The sequence below is a fragment of the Lycium barbarum genome, chromosome 3, assembly GCF_019175385.1.
Source record: "Lycium barbarum isolate Lr01 chromosome 3, ASM1917538v2, whole genome shotgun sequence".
In the NCBI taxonomy this organism is placed as follows: domain Eukaryota; kingdom Viridiplantae; phylum Streptophyta; class Magnoliopsida; order Solanales; family Solanaceae; genus Lycium; species Lycium barbarum.
The window spans coordinates 121985595-122003760 of NC_083339.1; the positions used below are offsets into that span (position 1 = coordinate 121985595).

Consider the following 18166-nt stretch of genomic DNA (forward strand, 5'->3'; position numbering starts at 1 on the left):
ATTGCTTTTTTCGGCGAATGTGCTGATAAGCAAACTGATTGCTTCATTTGAGCTGAAAATCAAGCATTAAAGAACCCAGCTGAAATGGAAGAGAACCCGGTGTAACTTTGCCTATTTTCCATTACTAGTACACATGCAGAGAGTATTAAAAGATATATTATTTGTATTCCTATTTTGCCCTCATGGTAAATTTATAAAAAGGATGAATTTATTGTTTTGCAAGGAAATAAAGAGATTGGGGTTTAAATCATAAAAAAAAAATAGGATAGGGTGCAAGTTGAAAAAAAGAGCACACATTAAGGGTGCAAAATGCCACGGACTCGACATATATCAGTAGCAAAACACGTTTGTTTTGGACTTCTGTTCAAAATATAACCATTCTTTCAAAGGACCAACTTGATATTGGATAAAATTGGTATTATTATGATTTTGAAGTCAACTAAAACTCTAGAATAGGATTCTCTATCTGAATAGGACTACATGTTATTTATTAATTAAGAAGAAACTGTTGGAAATCTTACGGAAAATACTTCATCGCGAACACATGTAGGGACTTTTCTTCATCACGAACACTTGTAGGAACTTCTTTTACACTTGCGGAAAATGCTTGATCACGAACAATTGTAGAGAATTCTTCGTAGCTTGAGGCATGCCAATGGCACTATCCTTAAGGATATTTCACCCGGCATGGGTGTATCCCTCAGGATTCAACAAGCTTTTCTAATATAAAACTAGGAGCCAGAATCTAACAAAAATTTATCTCAAAAGAAAACTCAACACACAAAAATATGGGAGGAAGAACTTTTCTTGATGTATCTATTTTCTACACCCTTCAACAGTTAAGCCAAAGAAATTATATTCTCTCTCACAAAGTGAAAAGCACCATAGGATTTTATATATCAGAAAACTATAAAATGAGAGGTTGAATCCACTAAATGATACAACGGACAAATGCCAATATCCAATGTATTAATCATATACCAACGTCCAAAAATATTAAGAGTAGTAAATAACCATAAAGACAATATTTGGCCATTAAGACCATTAATTAACAAATTGAATATAATAATATCGTTTGAAACACACAAATGAATTCTGCAATTAAGGCTAATAAAATAGAATCAAGTCTTTGTATTAAAGTCAATAAAAAATGTTATACAAATAATCCTTTTATTTTTGAGATATTAAATAGAAAATAATATTTTTCTAACAGAAACCACTACACGTTGATTTGCTGCTAAGAGTTGCCACCGATTCACTGTTTGAGATCATTATTCAATGGCATATCAATTTTTAGAGGTCAACTGAGATTAGTTTGCTTGTATGACGTATCTATGTGTTAACCAGAAAAAAAAGGTATACATGTTGTACTTCGGCTCTTTTTTGCACAATTCTTTTCTACCCTGTTCTACTTAATGGTTAATGTTTTATATCGTTATTATTCTATCCGTCTTTTTAATTGGATAAATCTTCAGCAATGTCATTTTACTTTTTTTACGTAGAACAAATCTTCATATTTGTAGAAACTTTTCATGTGCTTCTTGACTTTGTTTCTCAACTGATTTTTCAGTCCCCTTGCATATCGATTCAATTAGTTTTAAAAAATAAAAAGTTATTCCACGCAGGTGAAAAACATAATTGATGAAAGTAGCATATTTGGAGTACCTTATTATTTGCAGAGAACCACTCATTAGTATACAACTTTAGAATTTACCAGTACGGGTCAGCAACATCAAATATGAGGAAGCACTATTTGTGCAAACTATAAAAGAGTTGTGCATAGATGATTCTGGGAGAATGTTAAATAAAAAAGACGGAACCGGCAACAAGTAAATAGCTCATGCCCTTAGATGATTGTCAATATTCGCAGGTATTAATATACGATAGTTCATTAATTATATTTTGTAATTGGATATATGCTATTATGTGTATGTGGAGATTAATTATGCCGCGTGTTTCTTAGATGTTTTTCGCGTGTTTCAAAGATATATTTCATTCGCACTGTTTCTTCCGGATGAAACTAAAGTTTCTTAATTTAGATTCATTGTTTTGTCGTGGATTTAAGCGATTGAAATAATCATATATTTTTTCAGCCTATTGCAATTAAAGCTAGGGGAGAATTTTGGAGGTTAAGGATGAGTGGATGACGATGAGTGTATAGACTATAAGTGTACTGTGAGATTTTTACTGGAGGTTTATTGAAGTATAAATTACTATGCATCTTTGGATTATATAATTGGATGTTCATGAAACATATCATTATTTTTATTGCATCGAATGATTGTATATTTTAATGTTGTCTATGAGATTCAAGAACTGAGTCTCCTAAGATTAAATATCCAATAAGATAAATCAAAATTATATGAGAGGGAATATATTCAATATCACGTGACTTGCTACTTAAAATCACTATAATACTTTGTGTTTTGCTACTCAAAATATTGAAACTAATTTAGCTTCGATAGGAGCGACATAATAAATTTGGTTGGAACTTTGGGTATTAATTATGTAACAAAATGTGTAAGGCTGCACGTGGCACGACGAAAGTATCCTCGAAATATTAATTGACTTTTACACCCTTTAAAAGCTAAATTATCCTTTTAATGAAACAATTCCACGTTGGATTTTGATTTTGCCTAATATTTAAAGATTTGATAACTAAACAATCGGTCCTTTTAAGTTTGTATTGATATGAACTTACAATTCCAAGTCAGAGCTAATTTAAAGTCCAACTTAGAGTCTAAATCAAAAACAGACACGCCTACTTACAAGTCTTGGTCTAAATATGAGGGGTTGAACTTTGATGCTAGTTGGTGATATAATTTCATGGATATATTATGAGGTACTAGCTTCTTAGGTAAGTCTCCATTTCACATGCCTTAGAAGGCCTATAGAGCATGTGTGTATCACCCATTTAATTTAATGCAATTTATATGCGATACCCACATGCTATTAGGGTTCATATTATTCATATGCTTGCAAGAAGTGTTCACATAGCTTATATGGGTTAGCATGAAAAAATTGAGTGGCGGCCAAATTCAAGGAAGTAAGCAAAATCAAAACCAAATAAGGAGTTGTTTAAGCTTTGGTAATATTTTGACTTTCAGCGATATCCCAGATATATATGAGCGTATTTAGACATAAACATATGTACGTAATATGTTAGTCTTGTGGTAAGTTTTACGTGTTAAGCTTTGGAAGACACGAGTATTTGTTAAAAGATAACATGCAAATAACTTAATATGATGAGGAAAGCATTTTCTTTTATCTATACTGATTGCGTTTAATTTCTTTTTGTTTGTGCATTTGATTCTTGCAGAAAATTTTGAGCGAATGTTGCATATGCAAAGACATTTTTGATGGTGTGTAGTTGATCACCGATTTTTAATTGACAATTACTTTTATAGGTATATACAGCAGTGCCGCTTGTGTCCTCTCTAATGGGGTTATCCAACTATGATTTTAGAATTTCAATACACGGCCACGATCGAGAAGACACGTCTTCACTATATAGCTTTTAGACACATTAGGCCAAAAACTTTCACTAAACATTTACGTGCGAGACACATAAATATAGAGACTAGTTATATTAAAAGTGACAAAACTCTACATCAAAATTGAATTACGAAAAAGTCCATCCTATATTCATATATATATATATAACCAAAAAAACAAAAATAAAAACAAAAAGGTCTCCGTAATGATTAGTTGGGAGCTAAAGGATAAACAATGGTTCAATTGCAATATCCCTTCGTCTGACATTCGTTTTAGCAATCAAATTACACTTCGCCGATCTAAAAATAATCATCGTAAACTTGTCATCAGAAAGAAATTGAAATTCTCTTAATTTTGTTCATTATCAACCACGCATTTTGTTTGGACGCGAAGTATCAAGTCAATAATTTTGAATTGGGAGGACATACAAAGTGAGATTTTGGTTTGTCATTTCCAACGAATTGTAGAGCTGTCTGTAGGAAAACATGTTTAATGTCGGAATAGTGAAAGGACGAGAGTCTGAAACAGACAAAAAAGTTAAAAGTAAAAAAAGGGCCAATTGGCTGATGCTCACTTTTTTCCTCAACAATTCTCACCCACTCCACTTTTTAGTGATCCCAATTCCAATGACTTAAACCGCGTCAATGTAGAAAAGTTTAAATGAAAAGCCTAAAGGTGGGGCCTATGTATTCCCATTTTGTGTATCCAAGTCATCCTTGGTCAAGCCTGTGACATAGCCCTTAGATTTTTATTTTTATCCTTTTTGCGAATTTTGGCATTTGGCGTTGTTAGAAAAGTAGATAAACCTAATAGAAGAAGAAATGATTTTGAGGCCTGCAAGGAATAACTTTTCGTAAAGAGATATTGTCGGTATATAAATTAGGAAAAATATAAGTAATATATTCTCTTCAATATACAACAAAGTCTATGTTATACCTGTAGATTTTTCTTAGTCACTTCATGAAGGAAGACCTTATTTATAGTGTTAGGAAAGCAACTATTGTGAATAGTCATGGCTTTTCATGAAAGACATGTCCATTTAAATTCAAATAAATAAAATCTGAAAATATGAAGACTTTTAATATATAATGTCTTCAAACTCTTTTTGCCTTCTGTTGTGGAACAATCCCACTTCATATATATTACAAACTATCTAACAATCCCCCCACTAGTTTGTAATATTTCTTATAATATCATGCATACCGGAGAGTATCTTATAGTAATAGAATTGAACTTTCCATTAGTGTAAATACTTTGAAGTTTTGATGAAGTTATTAGTATCTTTAAAGATTTGAACCACAACTTCATGTGTCAAAATCGAAAATATCACACACATAATATTTTTTAGTAGCTTAGAAAACCCAGTATTTGCTTTAGTACGTTTATGGCCACGTGCTCATTTTGATTCCATGAATACTTGCAAGACCAATCCTCTAAGTCTTGCTTGAAGCAACACCACTTCGATATTCATATAGGTGAAATTAGCTACTATATCCCTATTACTACAAACATTTACTAATTTCATTAAGATTAATTCAACATCTTCTAGTAACAGTTTGCACTATGGAGTTTGTTATTATGCCCCTGTTATTTCAGACATTTAACAACTCCTTAACTCCTCCGTTAGAGACGGACTCAGGATATGAATTGAAGTGTATGAGTTTGAAATTTTAACCCTTTTAAGTTAGCAAGTTCCAAAATCATAATTAGTAATAGTAGACAGTGAGTGGATTATTTAAGCCACATATAAGGTGGATTAAAATTATTGGGTTCGGCCAAACAATCATAAAAATTAGTTTCTTGGCATTCACTATTCACTGCCTCGACTAAAATGAATTTGTACTAAGTTCATGAAGAGGTTAAGCACTATGTAAACGTCTTTTATTCTCGCAATTCACACATGAGAGCTCCGATTAAAAATAGAGAAATCTCAATTATTGGACCATACTTTTTTTTGGGGGGGCAGTGATTTATGCATTTTCATCTCCAATTCAAAGTAAACGTTGGCCTTCGTATGAATGCCAAGAATCTTGACTCAAATCATCAGTCATTAAAAGCTACAAAGCAGGATTGTTTTTTTTCTCCCTTTCTAAGGGTTGAAAAACTTCCATATCTCATGTGCTTTTACTATTAAGCACATAATTTGACCAAATTCACGTGTAAAGATCTAAGTCTAGAAATTAGCGAAGAATATACAACACAGTAATCTGCGTAATAACATGTTAAGAAATCCTATTATAAGATCTTGGACGTAAGGAATACTCTGTTCACAAGACCCTGACTGAAAGCAAAGGACAGCGTCGTGCGATCAAGTCAAATGAATTGTAAAGGTAACAAAATAATGTAGGAAAGTTAATATGTGAATTCTCTTTCATGGAAAATAGGGAGTTTATAAAATTATAAACATTTTTTTTCTCTTTTATGACAAAATTTCACATACGAATCAAATTGACCAATTCTCAAACTACATGCAAATGACGGAATCAATTTTTTTTTCTCCCCAATTAATGTTCAGTACTTACATTGGGGCTCGACTAAATTTAGATTCATGCTTAAATGTTCCATAGTGAGAGTAAAACATTCCCTAAAAAAGACAACTCATACCCAGGGCTGAAATCGACAACCTCTAGTTAAGGATGCTGAAATATTTGCCACTTCACCACAATCCGTATTGCTGATGGAATCAATTTTTGACAATAACAGGTAGACCTAATTTGAAAATTCTTTTTCCCTAAAGTATGTTACTCGAAGTTGAGGTAAAAAATGAAAATCATATTGCTTAAAAAGTAAAGTATCTGAAAGTAATGATGCAAAGGAGACAATGGACTGTGGTCAAGATTTAGATGTACTGTTTTTGGACGGGTATCGTACCTCAAGATTCCAAGGTACATCTTTTCCTTCTATTTTATGGTGTAAAAGCGCACCAATATTTTTCATATCCATCTCTTAAGGAAATAATAACTCCACCATTTCTTAGTAAAAGTTGGTTCTAAACTTTTCTAGATGATAAAATGTACGTAATCTTTAAACAAGTTAAAGTAGAAAGTAAGTCAATTGAATAGGGATCTAGTTCGAGTATGTGTAACTGTGTAAGCAAAATTAATAAGCAAAAAGAAAACACCGTGCATGGTTGCCCGTCAAATTTTGAAGAGTTTAAGTTGTATGCACTAACGTAGTAGCTAGTGACAAATATTTATATATTCAGGTCAATTATAAAATAATTATATCACAAGTTATACTATAAGAATAGTGTAAAAAAACCAACTTAAGTAAGTTGAACCGTTTGAGAAGCAAAAGTTTATTTTAAACTTTCACATAATATGGCAAAAATTCATTTTCCCTGCGTTTTATCAAATTTAACCCCATCCTTTTGCTAATTTTTTTGGTTTAATCATTAGCTATTATGTATTTACTAGCTCGACTAATTAAGATTCAGACGGTGTAAGACATATTAAAGCGGAAAATGCTCTTTATTTATAATTTTTCTGTTCACACGGTTCGAAATTGAGACCACTCATTAAAAATAAAGGAATTACATTCGTAATACCACATCTGGTATCAAATACCATATGGTTAAGTACAGTGGATAGTCATAATGACTTACGTAATAAAGAAGATATACTAGTATTGATTAGTAATTATTTAATGAAAATGGGGTACAAATTATGTTTGAAGTGTCATGTTTTCTCCTACAGGGACAGGTCAAGGAGATAAATATTCCAGCGTACTAAACGGAGAGACAGCCCTATATACTCTGTCCTACAGTCTACAGCATTCCCCTGCCTTTTACCCACCCCCTATAATATACACCCCACTACAAACATTCAAAAGCACCATCAGAATCAAATCATTGTTATCATCATGCGGTTTTCATGTCACCACTAAAACTTATTTGGAACTAAGAATTCACTTCTTTTTGAATCTTCCCCTCAATAAGAGGCTGATATTCAGGGAATTAATTAGCTGAATCAAGATGGAGGAGAAGCTTCCAGCTTTGAGGGGAATGTTGTCTGGCTCGAAGTCATTATCTCTTCTTGATTTTAAAAGTACAATGAATTCAATACTAAATTTTTTATAGATTGAATTCATCAAATTAAAATTTTAAAATCCGCCTATATATGATCATGAGATAGTGTCTTCGGACCAGGCTTCATTCCCCCCAATTTGGAAACAAAATTGCAGCTCCATATTGTGTCTCTGTTGGTGTCGGTTTATTTCCTGAAGCAACAGGTGAGAGCTCTTTTATATCTAGTGCTGATTGGGTTTTGTGATTTTTTCTTCTAGGTATTTGATTAGAATAGACTTACTAAGGTATAATTAAAGTGCACGTGTATTCGGATTTTGGGTATATAAAAGATCTCTTCCTGTTCTTGGGTTTAATTTGCATGCAAATTCAGGATTTTACCGACAGGGATTGTTGGAGTAATAATGGTTTTGACCCTTTTTGGCCAATTATTCTGTAATTGGGGCTGTAGACTAGAGATCTCATTATGACTGTCAAGACCAGTCTCTGTTCTTTTTGTATCAGGTGTTATAATTTTCAACCCTAGTTATCATGGTCGTGTAATTTGTTTGTCTCTGTCTCACTTGAGGCTTTCTATTGGATTCCATCATTGAGTACTGATAGGTTCCATATGCTTCAATGATGGCAAAAACCTTCTGATCTACTACTTGATTTTGTTTTCATGTGTATTTTTTTTTTTCTTTTAGGGTTTCTGTACAGAAAGGTTTAAGTCCCTTTATTTACCCAGAAAACGAAGTAGGAAGTTCATATACCCAGCTGTTAAAATATTAGGCGGAGCTTTGATAATATCAGAAGGCATATATATAAAGAGAATAGAAGAGGGAGATAAACACCAAGCTCAATTATATTATTCTTAAGAACTTCACTCTTACCAAAATAACGTTACTAAGCAGGCTTATAGGTGCAAATAGAGTCTTTTAGACTAATATCTATTAAATTTTTTCACACACAATATAAATTTAGCCTCCTTGAAAACATAATATTATTGTACCAAATTTATACAAAAGACAATGACGGGTAATAACAAACATACATCAACTAATTCTAGATTATTTAAAATTATATTTCTAACAGCAACTGGAGATTAGAATTAAATGGATATTTTCTGGACAGAACTCCCCATGATCTGATCTTTAATTTACTTTGTGATGTGCAATGAAGTGGTACAGATAGGGAAAACTTTTCCTTTTAAATGGTGAATAGAAAATTAATGCAACTCGAAGAAACAACTCATATATGTCTGATCTACCTAACTACATTACATAACAATTACTACTACTCTATACTATATACTAATTTTAGTGATACTACCAAGACTAGGTTTCTCTGAGCTGTAATTTGCCTTTTGGTATGCACATGCTATGGCATATATATATATTAAAATCGTGTGAACTGTAGTGGAGTGTATCGTGCTGTGGAGATTTTATGGAAGATGACATTCTGCAGTATGGATTCTGCACCTTATTTCTTTCTTTCATATTGAGAGTAGTTTATCTGGCATTTGTGCATATAGCTTTCCGTTTACGATAAACTACTATGTGCAGCTTTTTCGTATCTCTTTCTAAGCAAGAGCACTCTATTTTATGGTAAGCATTGTTGGTTTTCACTCCGAAAAGAAAAAGGAAATTCTATTTTGATAATCTTCCTGGTAATTGTGAGATTCTTTTTGTTCAATTATGTGATCATTTCATCTAAAAATTTAAGTGATTATAAAAATATAAGTTTTATTTTCTTACGTTATATTTTCAACACCCCCTCACATGATTTTTTTATGCGCCGAACACATGCATCCTTTTAACAGTGGCATAGTGGGTGGCTCGAGACTCGAACTCAAAATTACTACGTGCACTAATGTTATATTAAACAGTGTGATCATCTCATGTAAAAGCATACTCACTCTGTCCCAGTTTATGTAACACTCTCTTCTTTTTAGTCAATCGTAACAAGATTGATCTCTTATTTATATATTTAGTAACAATTTGATTTAGAACTTCTCATTTTATCTTTAATGAAATGATTTACAACTATAGAAATTTATTAGGCTTGCTTTAAACTATAAGTTTCAAAAGTGTTTCCATTTCTCTTAAATTTTTTGTCCAGTCAAACATCTTCACGTAAATTGGGAGGAAGTGAGTACTATATTTATTAGATAAAACTCAATTTTGTTAACTTATTTATATCTTCTAACACACTTCATTAATTTGTGTATCTTTCTCCCTCCTTGAGATCTGAGACAACATCAGATCAGTAGGTATGTTTTACATATAACCTGAAGTTTGACGATTTCCATACCCCTTAGAAAGTGGGTTAATGCTGACACAAGAATTGCTTTGGCAAATACGCTCGCTCTGGTCTCTTCAAAGTATATCCACAGAATTCTTTCTACCTGTAGTTTTTTGCATGATAAGTAAATGAAAAATCTGTGTTATTTACTACAGTAGTCTTTTGCATGATCAAGTCAATTAATAATAGTACTTGTCTGAGTTGGAATTGAGAGCTCGGGAAAGGCTTTAAGATGGGGACAGATAAATGTCAGTGTACTGGAAGTGAACTTGACAACACATGCACTTGACGGCAAATTAAAGCTCGGTGCAGGTGCAGTAACTTACTGATCAGTTTTTTACTCACTGGTTTCTCTCTGTGCGTTTACAGAATGGCTGCGTCCTCTGATGAGATATATGCACGACGACAATGCTACATATAAGGCTAAGCTAGCTAGGAATGACTGCACTCCTATATATAATCTGAGTTTCATTCCATGGTAATAATCGAGATTTAATTTTTGCTTTTAATGGCATACTTTCCTTCTCATAAGGAGAATTTAGAACTTCAAAAACTGCTATTTTCATGCAACTAACGATCATGTAATACAGGGGCAGTCCTACGTGGTTTCAAGTGGGAACCACTTCGTTAAAAAATAACATTGTATATACATGTATATTTAATTTGTTTTTAAAAAATATATATGTAAATATTGTGTTATTTATATATTTTTAATATATTGAACACACTTGGTAAAAATCATAGGCCGACACTAATTTAATACTGTCAATAAATAATACCCCCTCTGTCCCGACTATGTATGTTTGAAAACTTCACTAAAAGTACTACAATTCATATAGCTAATGGTTCAAATTATTTAGATAAGCTGAGAAAAATTATAATTAAAATATTATGTAACTTTTCAAACAGTACACCTTCGGATAAAATGAAATTGAGGGAATAAATGTATATAAAAGAACCCTCAATTATTCGTATAAGAGACAAGGTGTCAAGGCTATATATCTATCAGCTGACACGACTATACAAAGAGCAACTATTTGCATATCACGTCTCTTCGACAGTTTCTGGAGAAAAACAAATCTATTATATTACACCTCGACTTCTAATTTTATGATCAACGGCAATAACTACTTCCTAATATTGTTAAAACAAATCTAGCTACGCAACATTTAGCTTTCAAATCATTGCAATAAAGGTGAAATTTTAGTAATTGAGGGCCAGTAATCTTGGGGTTTGGGGGGGGGGGGGGGGGGGGTTGTGAAATTTTAGTAATTGTGGGCCAGTAATCTTGGGGGTTGGGGGGTTAAAATGTTACTCTCTCCGTCCCAAAAAGATATTCTCTTTTGATTTGGCATAAAGTTTAAAAAGTAAATGAAGATTTTTGAAATATGTGGTCTAAAATAAGATTTAGATATTTGTGTGGCTGTAAATCATCTAATAAAGTTAAATTGTTTCTAAATATAGAAAGAGGATAATTTTTTTGAGACAGACTAAAAAGGAAAGGAAGACATTTTTTTTGGGATAGATGGAGCATAAAGATTTGAATGTGTGGTTTTTATGTGAAATTTTGTATGTTCTTTTTTTGAGTGTCGTGCAACGGTGAAGTATTGGTGGAATAATAGTGGTTATGAAAATGGTGCTTTGATAGCAGAGAAAATTAACTATTATGGTGGTGATTGATTTAGAGAGATGATGGAGGCATGATACTTGAGAAAATTAAAATTTGCACAATTTTGCAAAGTTCAAGAATAAATATGAACCGTTGCACATAATTGAAGGGTAAATTTAGCAATTTTCTCTCTTATAAGAAAAGTCATGTATAGTAAAAAGTTTTGCTATAAGTGAATAACAGCATATTTTATGAATCTTATAACCGCAAAGATATATTTGATCCAACTATTAACAGGAGACAAATTCACATTATTTCATGCAGTTCAAAGAATAAATATGAACATTCTTGCTCTATTCTTTATTCGGCGCTCCATTCCCGGTAAGTACTAGTATATGATTATTCTATGTATATTTCAGGTACCCCATTTAATTAATTTCTCTTCATAATTTCAGTGATTTGTAGTAAGGAAATGATCGACTTGCATACTGGGTTTTTTGTTTTGTCGGCATCGACGTATCTCTATGGCCCAGAATTATTCTGTCTGGTTACGGTAACATGTGTACATTATTCCCCAATTTGATCTAAAATCGTTTCAGTACCTTGACATTACCTAGAAAAAACTTTGTTATCTATAGGTAGGGTGTATACGGATCGGGTTGGTGTGAGTTTTTCAAATATCAAACCAAACTAATTATATCGGGTTTTTAAATCGATAAATCAAATCAAACCAATAAAAGTCGGGTTTTTCGACTTCGGGTTTTTTTGGATGATTTTTTTCCGAAAAAATCTTCATACAAAATAGTATAACTTTTATTTCAGATATTTCTTTAGTCGTTGTAAGATACAACTATATAATTAAGGTGTTTCTTAAGAAAACAACAAAAATGTGAATGAGCGATGACACTGTAATAAAATGTTCAATAAAAAAATAATGAAATAATATAAAATAAATATTGCTAATTAATAAGACATAATGAAAATGATCATCATCTAAAAATACTAAGTCATGCTAAAATAAGTACGGCTAATAAGTAATATTTACATGACAAAGAAAAAAAATTAAGTTGTTTTTTATCGTCTAAATTAACAATGCAAAACTAAAGAATAGATATCCAATATTATTGTCATTCTAGTGTTAGGATTGAACCACTTTTACACATAAGAGATCTGAAAAAAAAAACACATAAAGATCTAAAAGAGTCATTCTTCTATTCAAAGAGACCGAGATATCTTATTTCCTCTTTTGTTATAAGCATTAATATTGATTTGTTTTTTATTTGGACTTATTTGAGTTACTAATATCTATGGGGCTATAAAACTTATTGGAACATTCAAAATTCTAATTCCAAACTTGAAATAATATGTTAAAGACGAAAACTATGAAAGAACTTAAGTAATCTTTATAAATTACATATAAGTAAATCTTTTATGTATAAAATATATTAAAAATTTGTATACATTTAATGTCGGGTTGATTTTACTCGGTTTGACTTTTTTTTTTGTTAAAATCAAACCAAACTAATTATGATCAGATTTTTTTTTCCGAATACCAAACCTAGTCAAACCAAACTACTAATCGAATTTTTTTCGATTTAATTTGGATTATCGATTTGATACGGTTTAACAGTTTTCTTTGTACACCCCTGCTTCTAATTATGCGTATCAGAAAGAAAAGGTCGAATCTCCCTCTTTATTCATTATCTTATGATTTCTATCAGTGTAAAGCTGAAGCACTAGTCGGTCTGTGTACACATTTGAAGAGACGACAACCTAATTTAAAATGTTGAGGTCAAATGTAAATGCTAATTTCCAGTTTCCTTACTCCACCTTTTTTCTGTTTTTTTTTCGAGTCATTTTTAATTTAGTAATTTAATTTTTATGTATCTAGTGGCAGAGTCAGAATGATAGAGTGATTGTAATTCTTTTTACTTTTTTCTTTTACAATCACGACTATATATATTTGAGACTGCAAAAACTCCGTTTTACTTTTAACTTTTTCAAGTCACAATTTCCTTCTTTTGAGAATAGAGTTATTTAATCTACTTAACTAGTCATTTCGGAATCGCGACTGACAGGTAGTTTATGCTAAATTTCTCTTCAATTTTGCATAGACAGTTATTGAGAATATTAATCTGGAGCTTGGTCATTTTCCACAAATATTTTTTTTTTATTTTCGCCACATCCAATGATATGTGAGACTTGATTAATGGAATCCATTAGCAAACCTTCTCAAGCATTAGATGTAAATTATTGATTGTCTTTTTATGGGAAATGATTCAAGCTTTTCATATAGCACGCTAGTACCTTTTTTAATATAACCTTTATTTGTTCCAGCTCAGACTGCGATAGCTTAACTACTCCACTTGGGACCAGCTGGCAAACGTAGAGAAGAATCCAAGTAACGAAAGTGACTCATAAAGATTCACTCCGAGTTAAATTTTAGGAAACGGAAAAGGGCCGAAAAAAGTTAAATATACCGTTCGTTATATTTTTTGTCCAAATATATCCTTACTATTATATTATTAGATTAAATATACCTCTCATCCGTTAAAGTGTCTCCCCCAATAATGCCTACGGCTTCAACTCGTTCTAAAAAAATAGGATTCCGGATAATAAGTTTTTGTCCAAGGTGGATATATAATTCTACGTGGCATTAACATTTAATGAGGTGGAATGTCACCTCATCACCCCAACCCTTTTTACCTTCTCCTCTATTTGTTCTTCCACAATAAAATTTTCTTCCCCTCCACCACCATTGCCACCATTACCTGTTTAAATATGCCTCTCTCCAAAGTGGAATCTCCGGCCACATTTCCGATATCAGCAAATCTACGGTCACATTTTCGTCGGAATGTCAGTTTTCCGTTTCCGACTACTACTCCACGGTGTAAACATCTGTTAATGAGCTTGAAAGGGTCAATACTCCATTTCCAAACTATGTTAATGAGTTTGGAAGGGTCAATTTTCTAGTCGTGTCTTTGCCTGCATTTGACGACAGAGGAATTAGATAGAGAAAGGGAAACAACAGCGGCGGTGATGGTGGTTGCTGCTGTTGTAACAGTAGAGTAGTTAATGTATGAATCATCCAACGGTTTCTTCTTATTGCTGCTCTTTCCTATAGTCCATGCTCTGTCAAAGTGCCTCTCCAATTGTTCATCCAAACTCTTCATATCAATTTGATCAGCTCTCACAAACCAGCACTCCCCTTCTCCATTTTGTTTCTACGTACTGGGTTCAAATTGATGGATTTTGGGTAATGGACTAGATAGTGCGTACTGATTGGGTGTTTGTTATTTATTATTTTACTACTTTTGGAAATGTACCCGAAGATTCCACTTTGGATAGAGGCATATTTTAACCGATAATGGTGGTGGAGAGAGAGGAAATTTTATTTGTGGAAGAACAAATAGAGGAGAAGGTAAAATGGGTTATGTAACATCCCGTAAATTCGAATTAGGTATGAATGTATGAATCTAGTATAAAGGTGATATTTTAGCTATAAGAATCTATTTGGGATGAACTCGGGTGATAAACAGTCGTTTTGAAGTCAAACCAGAAAGTGAAGTTCTTAAGGCCTTCTAAATTCGTCTAAGTCTAGAACAATCTGTAGTTATGGCCTGTTTTCGGGTACTTGCGTTAGGAATTTGTGAAAATTTCCTTCTTGAAAGTTGTATCCCTTTGAAATACCTTTCCAACGGTATATTATAGGGGTCAAGGGGACATCTGTACAAAAGTTATGGCCATTGTACTGAAGGATTAAAAAGCAGTCCGTTCACTGGTCATGTTATACGAACTTGTTATACGGCTCATATAATTTTATACGGACCGTATAACTCGTCCGTACTTCATGACACTTCAAATTGACGTTCTGTTCAACCATGATAAAATATGGTCATATTATACGGACCGTATTACTTTATACGGACCGTATAATATGTCCATATAACTTCCGCCTCACTTTTGTATAAATTCAAGCCTTGAGTTATTTTATTTCACTATTCACAATTCCAAGCCCTAGCAACAATCCAAAACATCTAGGTAAGTCAATCCAAACCCTTCCAACTCAATTCTAACATATACTCTAATAATCTAAGCAAGAAATCATTGTTCATAAACTAGGGTTTTCAAGAAAACCCATCTCAAGGTTCAAGATTTTGGAAATCTTCTTCAAAGTTAAAATCTTTAATTCAAGTTTGGAGCATTACCAGGTATGTAGGGTTACTATCTACGTGTGGGAACATCATTGTTCTTCCCCACGCCTCCTAATCCATAAAGTATGAATCCTTATTAAAAACTAGGGTTTCTATACCATGCTCATGATAACCCTAGGTCTATGTCCATGATTATATTATGTATGAATTGTTATAATTTCATCATTGAGTTCTCAATATTTCTTTATGATTATTGAGAATCCGTCTGTAATCCATGAAAACCCATATCTTGTATTCCATGGGTTCTTGCATGCATGTTTTTAAATAAAAATGCTTATTTCATGAATATCCTACATGTCTACAAGTTTTCATGCAACTATATTATATAATTACTTTCATGCCATGATACAAGATACATACATGCTAAATACAAGCTATTTCATGAAACCATGTGATGTGATTCTTCGAGTTAACAAAGAACCAATCGACCAGGATCTTATTCTTGAAGCGATTGATGGGCAGATTCAACAAACGGATGTATCTCAAGTTGTAGGCGTAGGACTAAAGTGATTCAAACTCTATGTGAAAGATGACAATTTGAACTATAAAAATAAGTATTGAATGGTTTAAATCAAGTAAGTATTGAGGGCAAAACGATGGAAAGAAAATTAAGGTCCTGTCTATGAACTAGAACGAATTTTAATCAAGAAACGCATTCTTGAATGATCAAGAACAAATAAAGTTCCTAAGTCGCCACTTGAAATCAATTAACGTGATAAAGAAACACCACACGCAACTGAAAACAAGGTAAAGACTATCACCACCTTGCTTGGAACCAAAAACAAGGATAAAGAACAAGAAATAGAGAGAATAACTCTAATGCAAAATTTAGGTTTATGCTAAAAACGTGAATAGTGTTTAACAAAGAATAAGAACCCTTTATATAGGCCTAGGATCTCTTCTTTGATGACTACAAATCCCTATTCTACTCTAGAAAGGAAGTAGCTAAAAACAAGGAAAGTAAAATCCCTATTCTACAAGGAAAGGGGAAAGTAAAACCTACTAGAACAAGGAAAACAACTAATCCTAATTTAAGAAGGAAATAAGTTTAACTTGGCTTCTTGGGCTTGAAATCATCCTTGGGCTTCTTGAATTTGAAGACAAGTCCACATACCAATTCTTGGGTTCACAAGAGCTTGTTGTTGACGCCCTAAATAACAAAAGCCCAATATAGCTTCTTGATTTTCATCATTCTCCCCTGGTTGAGAAAGACTCGTCCTCAAGTCTTAAGGCTCAATAAATGGTGCAAGATCAGCTACATTAAATATCGGGGATACCCCATACTCTTCTGGTAGCTCCACTCTATAAGCATTATTACCCAACTTTTGAACAACATGAAAAGGACCATCAGCTCTTGCTTGCAACTTTGGATACTTTTGTTTAGGAAACCTTTCCTTCCTCAAGTATACCCACACTAAGTCTCCCACTTTAAAGAGTTGTTTCTTTCTCTTCTTATCAGCTTGTTTTTTGTATGTTTTTGTTTGCCTCTCAATCTCTTGTAAAACTTTCTCATGAATTTTCTTCAACTCTTTAACTCTCTCATCAGCATCTCCACTAAAAGAATGATTTTGAATGAGAGGAGATAATTCTAAGGGACCAAGAGGATTCTTACCATATACCACTTCAAAAGGACTTTTTCCGGTTGTTCGATTCACGGACTTGTTGAAAGCAAATTCAGCCTGCGGCAGCAATGACTCCCACTCTCTTATGTTCTTCTTAACCAGACTTCTTAATAGGGAACCCAAACTCCGATTGACTACCTCTGTTTGTCCATCCGTCTGAGGGTGATAAGACGAACTATACTTCAACTCTGTACTAAGCTTAGCCCATAAAGTACGCCAAAAGTGACTTAGAAACTTAGTGTCACGATCTGAAACAATGCTTCTAGGAATACCATGCAACTTGACAATATGGTTAAAGAACAAAACAGACACATGTGTTGCATCACTTGTCTTTTTGCATGAGATAAAGTGGGCCATCTTAGAGAACCTATCTACCACGACAAAGATAGAATCCTTACCTTCTTGAGTTCTTGGTAATCCAAGCACGAAATCCATGCTGATATGTTCCCAAGGTGTTGTGGGAATTGGCAAAGGTTCGTATAACCCCTTATTGCTACCATGCATCTTTGCCCTTTTACAAGTTTCGCAACGTTCAATCAACCTCAAAACATCTCGATTCAACTTGGGCCAATAGAAGTTTTCTTGAATCATCTTTGATGTCTTAGAATGGCCAAAGTGACCAGCTAATCCACCCTCATGTGCTTCTCTGACAATGGACTCTCTTAAAGAGCCTCGTGGTATGCAAAGTTGCTTGCCATAGTAAAGAAAACCATCTCTTATCAAGAACATTCTTTGCGGGCCTTCCAAGCATCTCGTCCAAAATGACTCCAAAGTCTGGATCAGCCTCATAAAGTTCCTTAATATGGTCGAATCCGAATACATTAGTTTGCATAATGGAAAGCACACATGGTCTTCTACTAAGAGCATCAGCAACTTGATTTAGTTTTCCAGCCTTGTGCTTGATCACAAATTGAATATT

At 33.1% G+C, this 18166-nt stretch overlaps 1 long non-coding RNA gene across 1 annotated transcript; it reads left to right on the forward strand.

Moving 5' to 3' along the window:
• Positions 1–7202: 7202 nt before the first annotated feature.
• LOC132632141 (uncharacterized) lies at positions 7203–12793 on the forward strand. The gene is made up of 3 exons (XR_009579258.1): positions 7203–10280; positions 11736–11792; positions 11867–12793. It is a non-coding gene; the product is annotated as an uncharacterized LOC132632141 (long non-coding RNA).
• The last annotated feature ends 5373 nt before the right edge of the window (positions 12794–18166 follow it).